This window comes from Schistocerca gregaria, chromosome 4 (genome assembly GCF_023897955.1).
Source record: "Schistocerca gregaria isolate iqSchGreg1 chromosome 4, iqSchGreg1.2, whole genome shotgun sequence".
NCBI lineage: Eukaryota > Metazoa > Arthropoda > Insecta > Orthoptera > Acrididae > Schistocerca > Schistocerca gregaria.
This window is the reverse complement of record NC_064923.1, coordinates 694,072,001-694,084,778: the sequence shown is the minus strand read 5'-3', so window position 1 is coordinate 694,084,778 and position 12,778 is coordinate 694,072,001.

Genomic DNA, 12,778 nt, shown 5'->3' with positions numbered 1-12,778 from the left:
GTGGCTAACATTATCATTGAATTATTGCTTATTTTGATCTGGTAATTAATTACTTTCTTTCCGATTGCAAGGGCTCTCAGCACATGACAGTTTTCCTGTAATGTAAGGAGTTTCTGTTTTAACTCTTCACTCTAATAATTTTCATGTGCTGTTCCAGACTGGATGTTTCATGTCCGTCTTCGGTCAGGTGTTTAGCAAACGTGTAATGGCTATTTTCATACTTCCACCTCATTTTGTGTTCTTCATACTTAGTTTTGAAATTCACTATCATCCCCAGGTATACTGATTTACGTTTTTGACATTGTAACGGGTACACACCTGCTCCTTGGTATTTACGTCGTTTGTCTATAGTTGTTTGTAACCGTGACTGGAGCGTCATTCTTGTTCTGTAAACAATTTATAATCATCGTTTCATTAGTGTATTTGGAACTACGTATGTTGATTTGAGTTTAGGTGTTATATTCTGCCATTTCTTTCTTTTGGTTATGTCATGAGTGTTACTGTTTTGTGTTTCTGGGTGCGACATAGTATCTGTATTGTTTGTGGGGCTCCGTGCTCGTTGAGTTCTCTACTTGTTTTCGTTTTTCTTTCGTTGTGTTAATTATGCGATGAAGTCTTTCTGCTTTATGAGTCTTATAAACAATGTTTGTGGCTATGAGTCGTATTGTTTGTAATTACATTTCATAATACAGGAAAGAAAATTATCCGTAAGGTACCAAGACATGTGATAGATTCGGCATAGTCAATTCCTGTAATTCCCTCACAGTCCGTGTACCATTTCAATCTGTGGTGTTTCTTCAACAATGTCCTCCCTAGGCAACACTCCTGATGCTGTGCCATTGTGTCGAGCAGTTTTCAGTCTTTCTAGTTCCCTTCTTTGACCATGACCTTTCTCTGCTCCCTCTTCTAACACCCATGGTAACTGCTGTCTGGGAATGTGACATGTTGATATAGAAGTCATGCTATAGTGGAGGGATGTATTACATCTCCTGAAGAATTTTCAACTTCTCAAATTGAATTTCGAACTCATTTCGATTCAAAGGCTGTAGAACTGGTGTTGATGAGTGACCTGTTGTGGACCTCCTTAAACCCGCTTCTATGAACTGAAGAGTACGGTTTATTAAACACTTGAACTACATTGGTAGAGGAATTTTTTTGCTGATGCGAACCCACCTCGTATTCCTTCCCCGTATTTTGTTTCCTTCTGTGCCTTCAGCAACTTTATTCTTTGCTGTGGAATCAATTGCTTTCATTTGAACTACAGAAAACCTTCTTGCGGGCCTGTTTCACTGCTTCCGTTCTGTATTGGGGAATAAATACATGTTTTAAGTGTTCTTTTTCTCAGAGGCACCAAAATCTGTATCACAGCACATAGGAGTAAGGCCAGGTTCAAGCATCATACCCTCTAAAGTGTCAATATGCAGATCTTACCTCTATATGTACAAATGTTACTCCAAACTATGACTTATTTAAACATAAGTTGAATATTACTGTGATCAACGTTGAAAGCATATACAGTAGGCCGTTACAATACTTCAAAAAATACATAAAAATAAAAACTGAAATTAAAAATTAGAAACTAAAAAATCACTTACCTGAACCTTCTCTTAAGACATCAGAAATACTCCTCCTGTTTCAGTTATACTAGTTGTATTCTAAATGCGGTCCAAGCATTGGTTGCAGCGTAATATTTTTCATCGTACCGGAATGACGGAACATCTCAGATTCATTCACACACCCCTCAAGGTCACACGTTATATTTTCAATGCCCAGCGGAATCACTGTCTCAGAAACGACGTTAACTTGGAATCCTAACGTGCGGAATTGCTATAAAATCCTTCTGAAAGACTATTTTCCTCAGTCGGAAGATAATAATAACAATTAATGGAAGGGACTATAAGCTACTTCAAATGAAATACAAATAAAATAAAGCTGGAGGTTTGTTAGAGACTGAAGAGCCAAAGAAAGTGATACACCTGCCTGAAATGATGTAGACCTTCCCCTGGGAGCACGCAGATGTACGGCTACACGACTTGGCATAGACTCTGAAGTACTGCTGGAGGAAACTGACACCATGAATGCTGCAGGGCTGTCCGTAAATTCGTAAGAGTTCAAGGGTGTGCGTGTCTCTTCTTGACAGCACGTTGCAAAGGATCCCACATATGCTCAAAATGTTCATGTCCGGAGAGTTCGGTTGCCAGCGGAAGTGTTTAAACTCAAATTAGTGTTCCTGGAGCCACTCGGTGGGAATTCAGGATGTGTGGGATGTCGCACTCTCCTGCTGGAACTGCCGAAGTCCGTCGGAATGCAGAATAGACATGAAATGAAGCAGGTGATGAGACAGGATGATTACGTACGTGTAACCTGTTAGCGTCGTATCTAAACGTATCAGGGGCCCATATCACTCCAACTGCACATGGCTCACACCATTACATCAGCATGAACAGTCCCCTGCTCACATGCAAGACACAAGGATTGATGAGGTGGTCTCCATACGCGTAAGCGTCCATCCGCTCGATACAATGTGAAATGAGACTCGTCCGACGAGGCAACAGGTTTCCAGTTGTGTGTTTGTTGACGGGACAGGAGAGGCGTAAAGCTTTGCGTCGTGCTGCCAAGGGTACACAAGTGGGCCATCGGCTCCCTAAGCCCATACGGATGTTGCTTCGTTGAATGGTTCACACGCTGATACTTGTTGATATGCCAGCATTGAAATTTGCAGCAGTTTGCGGAAGGGTTGCGCTTCTCAGAGACGCTGTGTCCTATTGCTAGTGGTCCGACTACAACTCTACCTCCAAACTCACTTAAATCTTGAAACTTCCTGGCAGATTAAAACTGTGTGCCCGACCGAGACTCGAACTCGGGACCTTTGCCTTTCGCGGGCAAGTGCTCTACCATCTGAGCTACCGAAGCACGACTCACGCCCGGTACTCAGAGCTTTACTTCTGCCAGTATCCGTCTCCTACCTTCCAAACTTTACAGAAGCTCTCCTGCGAACCTTGAAGTGGGAGTTCGAGTTCGAGTCTCGGTCCGGCACACAGTTTTAATCTGCCAGGAAGTTTCATATCAGCGCACACACCGCTGCATAGTGAAAATCTCATTCTGGAAACATCCTCCAGGCTGTGGCTAAGCCATGTCTCCGCAATATCCTTTCTTTCAGGAGTGCTAGTTCTACAAGGTTCGCATGAGAGCTTCTGTAAAGTTTGGTAGGTAGGAGACGGATACTGGCACAAGTAAAGCTGTGAGTACCGGACGTGAGTCGTGCTTCGGTAGCTCAGTTGGTAGAGCACTTGCCGGCGAAAGGCAAAGGTCCCGAGTTCGAGTCTCGGTCGGGCACACAGTTTTAATCTGACAGGAAGTTTCATATCTGCGCACACTCCGCTGTAGAGTGAAAATGTCATTCTGCTCACTTAAATCTTAATAACCTGCCAGTGTAGTAGCAGTAACAGATCTAACAACTGCATCGGACATTTGTTGTCTGAGAGGAGTTGCCGACCCCAGCGCCGTATTCTGACTATTTACATGTCTCTATTTGAATACGCATGTCGACACCAGTTTCTTTGGCACTTATAAGCAATGACATAGCATAAGACTGAATGATGTGACTGTTAGGGAAAGCGATTGCTATGAAGAAACTGGTTGGTGGGGGCTGGGGAGGGGGGGGGGGGGTGTTGGTACTGTATCCCTACATGCGCATTCGATCACTAATACGAATGCAGCCCACTAAATCTTTCAGTTACTCTAGTGGTTAATATAATATTTTGAAAACGACACCATCACAGAAACCGGGTTTAACGATACTGTGTCAATAGTACGTCCCCTTTGCTAACATCAACGTCCACATCTCGCCGTTGCTTATGCATATTCTCACCAGTCAGCCTCGCCGTGCGTGATCGCATTTGGAGGACGAGAATGTCGTCAGGACTCGGACACCGAGAACTCCCACCCACCACCTTATAACCTTGTGAATGATTTGTGGTCTCCCATGTAGCTCTCAGAGTTCAATGTAAGCTGAGAGGTTCTCACGCATTCTTAGAATGGAACTACATGTCTCAACCGCCAACCACTTTAGTTCTATAAAATACATTCATCAGCATTAAATAATGTCATGAGAATTTTTAGCGTGATAAAACTAAAGTGTCCTGCTTATCGCCAGTCGTGACAAGGGGCAGATGAATTTAGCATATACATGGAAGCAGACCAGCCACAAAGCTTTTAAACTTTCACATTTTCTTGCGAAATGTCGCTTGTACCGCTTTTGGTCTCAGGCCCTCAATCAACCCTACAACATTAAACGAAGACGAATAGCACAACGGAAAACCTTTCTACGAGATACCTGTTACGTTACTACCGTGAGAGGGGTAGTGAAGGTCCTTGCCCCAATGGTCTGTATTTTCCTACAAACTACTGGCGTTCAAATGGCTCTGAGCACTATGGGACTGAACATCTATGGTCATCAGTCCCCTAGAACTCAGAACTACTTAAACCTAACTAACCTAAGGACATCACACAACACCCAGTCATCACGAGGCAGCTACTGGCGTTGTAATCTTTCCTTTGGAAACAGCATACTGTGCAAAGAGCCCCATAAAGTACCCGACGTTTCCCACTATTACATTTATACAGCGGAACTGTGTTGGATATTCCCCATACTACCTTTACATCTATAATTTCATCCTTGTGTTGGGTTATACACTGAACCGCCAAAGAAGGTGGTGTAGTCATACGTGTTCAAATACAGAGATAAGTAAAGAGCCAGAAAACGACGCTGCATTCGGAAAACGCCTATTTAAGGTAAGTGTATGGAGGAGCTGTTAAATCGGTTACTGCTACTACAATGGCAGGTTATCAAGATCTAAGTGATTTTGTACTTGGTATTATAGTCGATGCACGAGCGATGGCACACAGCGTCTCCGAGGTAGCGATGAAGTACCGATTTTCCCCGTACGATCATTTCACGAGTGTGCCGTGTATAACAGGAATCCGGTAAAACGTGAAATCTCCGACATTACTGCGGCCGGAGAAAGATCCTACAAGAATGGGACCAACGACGACTTAAGAGAATCGTTCAATGTGATAGAAGTGCAACTCTCACTCTAGTTGCTGCAGCTTTCAATGCCGCGCCATCAACAAGTGGGAGCGTGCGAACAATTCAAGGAAACATCATCAATAAGGGCATTTGAAGCCGAAAGCTCACTCGTGCATCCTTGACAACTGCACGACACAAAGCTCTGTCTCACCTGGACCCGTCAACACCGACATTGGTCTGTTGATGATTGGAAACATGTTGTCTGGTCGGACGAGTCTCGTTTCAAATTGCATCGAGCGGATGGACGTGCACGGGTATGGAGACAACCTCATGAGTCCATGGACCCTGCATGACAGCGGGGGACTGTTCAAGGCGGTGGAGTCTCTGTAAGTGTGTGTGGCGTGTGCAGTTGCAGTGATGTGGGACGCCTGATAGGTCTAGGTACGACTCTGACAGGTGACACGTACGTAAGCATCGTGTCTGATCACCTGTATCCATTCATGTCCATTGTGCATTTCGACGGACTTCGGCAATGCGACACCCCACACGTCCGGAATTGCAACAGAGTGGCTCCATGCGCACTCTTTAAACACTTCTGCTGGCCACCAAACTCCCCAGACATGAATAATAATAAGCATATCTGGGGTGCCTTGCAATGTGCTGTTCAGAAGCGATCTCCACCCTATCGTACTCCTACGGATTTATGGACAGCACTGAAGGATTCATGGTATCAAATCCCTCCATCACTACTTCAGACATTATTCGAGTCCATGCCACGTCGTATTGCGGCACTTCTGCGTGCTCGCGGCGGCCCTGCACGATATTAGGCGGTCGTAACGCTTTCTTTGGCTCTTCAGTTGATCTGCGACGAAATCTTCAATGCACTCAAAAATCGGGTTTCATATTCGATAAGCTCGTACTTGGTTCACCAGACGACAGTATGAAACTTCGTGGAATGCTTTCCGGTAGATAGGAGCTATGCCATCAAACTGAGTGCCGTTTACGGCTACACTCTGGATCGTATGGACTAGCAGCGTGAGGTGAAACTCTGAAGGTATCTGATCCCGTTCTAGCAGTAGATCAATGAAGGAAACGTCGCGTTTAAAGACAACAGTGCCGGTCATTCCGCTTCAAGGCGGTTCATTGGACAGTTGCGGTTTGTAATAAATCAATGTCACTAATATTTTTCTGTGGCAGAATTATTGATCTATAGATACGTGTCTTCGTTAGAGCTTACAGTCACCAAAAACTTCATACTGCTTCAGAAACATGCTCCCCAATCCTACTAAAGTTTAACGTCAGTGATATCCAATCATATTTTAAAAGTGCGTATGTACCTATGTAAGTATATATGTTCCACATATCGTTATAAACCAGTAAATCGATATGAACGAAACTTCACACATACTGTTTGGAGAGAATCGCTGGGGAAGTAAGAATTACCTATCTGAGACGTGAGGGTGGGTCATAAAAATCAATGTAGCCTATGACGCACCAGTATCCATGCTTTACGTATCACTATTTGAAAAACAAATCACGTACTGGCTTGCAACAGAGTTTACACACATGACTTCAGACACTAATCATAATTTTTTTCTTTGACTACCCCACAAAATTATGATAAAAGTTTATCGCTTATTACATTTTCGCTGTTCATGCAGTAACACTGTCGGTTGAAGCATGCTGTTTTGATTCATTACTTCTGTATTACTAACTGCGTTCGCAACACACTGCAGGCAGTATTCACATATACCAATGAGTATACTTAAAAAAATATATCCCTGACGAGCCGGCCGCTATGACTGAGCGGTTCTAGGCACTTCAGTCCGGAACCACTCTGCTGCTCCGGTCGCAGGTTCGAATCCTGCCTCGGGAATGGATATGTGTGATGTTCTTAGCTTAGTTAGGTTTAAGTAGTTGTAAGTCTAGCTGACTAATGACCTTGGATATTAGTCCCATAGTAGAATGAGATTTTCACTCTGCAGCGGAGTGTGCGCTGATATGAAACTTCCTGGCAATTTGAAACTATGTGCCAAACCGAGACTCGAACTCGGGACCTTTGCATTTCGCAACTAAGTGCTCTATCAACTGAGTTACCCAAGCACAAATCACGCTTGTAAGGTAGGAGATGACGTACTGGCAGAAATAAAGCTGTGATGGGGGGTTGGGGCGGGGGGGAGGTGTTAGTCGTGCTTGGGTAGCTCAGTTGGTGTAACACTTGCCCGCGAAAGGCAAAGGTCCCGAACTCTAGTCTCCATTCGGCACACAGTTTTATTCTGCCAGGAAGTTTCAAGTCCCATAGCACTTAGAGCCATTTGAACAATCTTATTTATTCTTGTAAAACACAAAGTTCAGGAGATATGACGTCAAATACAGAGGAGCGTGAAAACTGCCGCACCATTAGTGAAAGTTAATTTTTTACTTCTTTATTACCAACTATAATCACGACACATTTCGCTCACAGCAGCCACTGGATGTACGTGCAAAATTATATCGTTTGACATCGCATAGTTCAGGAGATAGGACGTCATAATTAGTGCTGCGTGAAAATGAAGCTGCAGGGAAAAATTCGCTAAAGATGTAGGGGACGTAAGTGTTCAAATACGTGTGAAACATGTTAAATATATGTGAAATATATATGACATCTGCATACGCAGTCAGAGCCGTGGATAAAGCTCATCTAAAACTTTTGGATTTGTTACACATACCAGTTACAATCTGGAACGAAATATTGAAGGGTAACAACCAGTAGTCTCTTATTGGGGTGTGGATGATAACGTGAAGAGAGAATGAGGGAGGAAGAGATGATAGAGAAGGGGAAGGAGGAGATGAACACAAGTATGGGTGAGGAAGAGATGGAGAGAGGGGAGGGGGTAATGGACCGGGAAAGAGGGGAGAAAGGAAAAGGGAGATGGGGAGGAAGAGATGGGCAGAGAGGGCAGATAGAGCAGGAGGGGGAGATGGATAGTGAGAGTGGGGGGAAATGGACAGAGAAAGGGAAGAGAAGAAGATGGAGGAGATGGACGTAGAGAGGAATGAAAAGGAGAGGGACAGAGCGACGGGGGAAGAAATTAACAGTGCGAGGGGGAAGAGGAGTTTTACAGGAACAGGGGGAGGAAGAGATAGGCATGTAGGGGAACAAGGAAGAGAGAGAGAAAAAGGGGGGGGGGGGGGAATGAGGCGGTAGTAAATCTCCAGATCAGAATAGACAAATATCTGGGTAAAACCAGGTACTCAGCTAGTCGATTTATAATTATGAGCAATTGTCCGACGTACCCTTTGAAAAGCGGACTTCTTATTTGGTAGCCAGGTATTCTTTGTTGCTCCAGTGACCTACGATAAACTACTGCTAGAACGGGAACAATTTCTTATGACTAATGTCAACAGAACATCATTCGCATAGGGGAGACCGCTTCGGGGAAGACGAGAAGTTATCAGGACTGATTCAGCAATAGAAAAGTCAAAACAAGCTTCACTGAAGGTGTAAGCCAGCGCATCAGCATAAGCAAAAAGTATAAAGAGGATAGGCTGAAAGAGAAAGCCTCAGCGGGAGGGAGAACTTGTCTGATGACACGGGTGAGGAAGAAATGAGATTCGATATCGAGGACATAGAGGATCCAGTATTAGAGTCAGAGTTTAACAGTGCTTAGGAATATTTGGCATCAAATAAGGCCGGAGGCGTCGATAACGTTCCATCGCAGATTATGAACTCACTGTGTGATGTAACAGTCAAGCGACTATTCAAAATGGTGTGAACAATTCATGAGTGTGGAAAAATACAATCACACATTCAGGAAAATCACATCCACACGACAATGACGATAACAAGGACAGGTAAGTGCGAGACCTACCGCGCAATCAGATTCTGACAAGAATAATACGCAGAAGAATGCAAAAAATTGAAGATCTGTTAGATAAAGGAAAGGAAAGGACATTTCTGACGTTGAAGTGGTAATGGAAGGGAAGAATAAAAAGTCAAGAAAAATTGATAACCAGGAGAAAAGCGTTCGACAATGCAAAAAGGTTAAATATTTTCGAAGTTATGGGAAATATAGCTAGGCTTTAGGGAAAGACAAATTGTATGCAATATTTGCATTAATAAAGGGGCGCATACCAAAGAAATGGATCATCATAACGAAGTTTTCAGATTAAAAATGGCGTAAGACTGAGATGTAGTCTTTCGGCCCAGCTTTTAATTCTATATATTGCAAAATAAAAGAAAGATTCAATAGTGAGATTAAAATCTTGGGGAAAACGTATCACTGGATTCACTGTAACGTTGCTATTTTGAGTGAAAGCGAATAGGAATTACTGAAGTGGTATGGTCTAATGAGTACAGAGTACCGCTTATCTATGAACCAAAGATGGACGAAAGTGGTGAGCAGTAACAGCCAGTTTACTGTCAAACTTAATATGAAAACTAGGGGGGGGGGGGGGGGGGGGGTAAGAAGTGAAGAAACTCCGCTACCTTGTAAAGAAAGTAATATATGATGAACGAAGAACGTAGGATAGAAAAAAACAGTATTAGAACAGGGAAAGAGGGCGTTCCTGGTCAAGAGAAGTCAGCTAGCGTCAGACGTAGACCTTAACTTGAGGAAGAATATTCTGGTAATATAGACTTGTAACACAGCATTGTATGGTAGTCAACCACGACTGAACAAAAATCTGAAGGAAATGGAGATGTAATATAGAATGATGTTGAAAATTTGGTGGAACGATACAATCACAAATGGTGAGTCAGTCCGCAAAATCTAGGAAGGAAGGAACATACGGAAACGGCTGGCGTGAGGAAGGAACAGGTGGACAGGACTTCAAGAAATAGTTTACATGGTACTAGAAAGTGCTGCAGAGGTTGTATACTGTAGGAGTAGACAGAGATTCGAATATGTCAAACAAATAACTGCGGACATAAGATGCAAGTGTTACACTGAGATGAAAATGTCTAACGGCATCGAACGAGTTAGAAGCCATTGATGATTCTCTATAAAGAACTTCCACATTGAAACAAGTTCCGGGGTCGGAATTTAGTACTACACATCCTCTTTTGCGTCTTCCATTTAGGTACCAGTATGGCCACTGAGTGATAGAACAGCTCTTAATATGACTGGAGGAAAAATTTTACTTTTTAATTAACTGAAAGCTTCTTTTATTGCTCTCATTAGGCACATTATATTTCCGATGAGTTTTTGTCATCTGGCTTTTGACTACGGAGATTAAGCTCTCTTTACCTTCGTCCTTACTAACCTGAGTATTACACTGAGGTGTATGTTTTCCATTCCCCACAATCTTCCTCGGCACGTGTTTGTCTCACATTTACTGAAAAATAAAACGTAGCGATTAACTTGCCACCTTGGCAGCTAAAAATTTTGACAAACCTAATCTTATAATCATATTCTTAATTTCAGAAACACTGATTTAGAGGAAACGTAGTAGGTCGATAGCATAGAACGCAATGTTGATTGTACTCATCCGGATCTTATAACACAGTCACTAAGAGATCAAAAGCTCAGAGTAAGAAATTTATAAGATTAACCACACAAAAACATATCCAGATCATTTTATTTTATACATATCTCTCGGCCGTTTCTTAGCTTCTGCTATAGTCCTATTATTATTATTATTATTGTCATTATTATTATTGTTACTGGAGTCATCTTGGAGATATGGTCTGTCTGTGCAACTAAATTAAACACTAATACAGTAGTCGTTTCACGTCTTTTTATCTGCGAAACATCGTTAATGATCTTCAATAGTCTGCAATACATTTTTTTATTAATTTCCAGTAATAAATGTGTTTCTATATGTGTTAGTATATTTCTGTGCTTTTCGTCATTTACTCTTTGTTTGGTAAGAATATTTCTTTTTGTAAGTTCCTTAAGGTTAAAATGCTGTTGGATTCTACTTACGATTTCTTTTATTTTCTTGTTACACATTTATCGTCCTGAAAATGTTTTTCGTTGTCTGTGAACACCAGGATGTCCGAATTTCAGCGTTATGAGCCCAGTTTCTTTTGCTGTACTTTTTAAAAATGTGTTTTGGTTCTTCGTGCGTACTGTTAACTATGTTTCCAACAATCACTGTGTATTTTTCAGTTGTCTTTTGTTTACGTTGTGGCATATGGGCGCTAAAAGGAAAAAGAATATAGAAATACAAACAAACACCACAATGCAATAAAACGCGAGTGAAAAGAGGACAGCGGCTGTTAACAAAACTGTATACGGCAAACACACTGAACCAGCACCCGTTTTATGAAAACAAACATATATCGTGAAAGTGAAGTGTTCAAGTAAACGTGCTAGCAGACGCCTAAAATCGGACATCTTGCTGTCTTTTGTGAACATTTCTGTGTCTACATACAAACAAACGAATATCTAAATCGATGAGCACATAACGCAAACAAAAGACGACTAGACAACACACTGCGACAAATGGCAACTCGATAAACACGCACGAGCTACACATATTTTAGAAAATGACACGCCGTTAAAGCGAGGTTTTCAGAAGAAAATTGGTCGCTGAGCCTGGAATGAGATGTACAGACGTAGGAAAGAGAAAGACGTGGAATTGCTGGGTGAAGCACTTGTGACAAAAAGTTCGCAGAAAAAACCGTAAAGTAAATGAAAACGAAATTTACCTTTACGAAATCTTCGCAGCAAAAGTGTTTGCTACCTGAAAATATGTGAATAACGAAGAAAACTGGAATAGAGGAAATATCTGGAAGATATGTATTACATGCACAGAGATTTATAGAGTGCTGAAGACGCTTTGCAAATAAAAAGAAATGAAACGTCGAATTCTACCAAAACGTATTACACAGCAAAGGCATATGTACAACACTTAAAGATATTGTTCACAAAATTACTTGTAACGACTGCCCAAACTATTACATTCGACAGACAGGTAGACCTATTAAAGTAAGGTATAAAGAACGCATGCAAGGTGAAAATGGGGAAAACGTATATAATTCAGCGTTTGCTGAACATATATGGCTCTTACAGCATACGCCACGTAAACTGGATGACGTAGAATTGCTTCACGAAGCGGGTAAGGGTTACAAACTGGACCTGCTCGAAGAATTAGAGATTTTCAAGCATCTGTCTCTAAAAGATGGTTTTATTCTTAATGAACAGGTGTAGTTTAGAGACAAAAATTTTTGAGATAGTTTCACACCCCTCCTCGATCTAATGTAATATAGTATGGCTGACTAGAAGTTAGTTATCTTGCCTGTTGATGCTGGTGATATGCGCTTTCTCTGTCTTGTTGGGATTTTACGTATTTTCTATGTTTGCTGTTTGTGGCTTTCGATGTGTATGTGTGGTTAAATGACTGTTACGTTTTTATTTACAACGACAGATGGTTTCGGTTTACTTTAACAATGTGGTTGTTTTCGCTAGTATGTATTTTGCCTTTCAAGTTACGTGAGGTTCTCGCGTTTAATACTAGTGCCCTCGTTAGAAGTGTTCCGTAGCGCAAGCTTCATGTGCTTGACAATAGGACACAGGAAAAATTCGTTTCATATTTTCTATTTTACCTAGATGTTTTTAAATCGTTCTGATATGTTTTATTTATGAAGACAGAAGGTTTCACTTAGCACAACTTTTAATAATTTTGATGTGTATGTGTATGTATCCATGGGTTTTTATGTGCGCGAGCGTCTCGTGCAAACCTTAAGTGCCTTCTCTCGGTGAAACTGTATGCCCTGGGGCTTTCACACCATCGTCACGCTAATTCACAGGCGAGGTAATGATG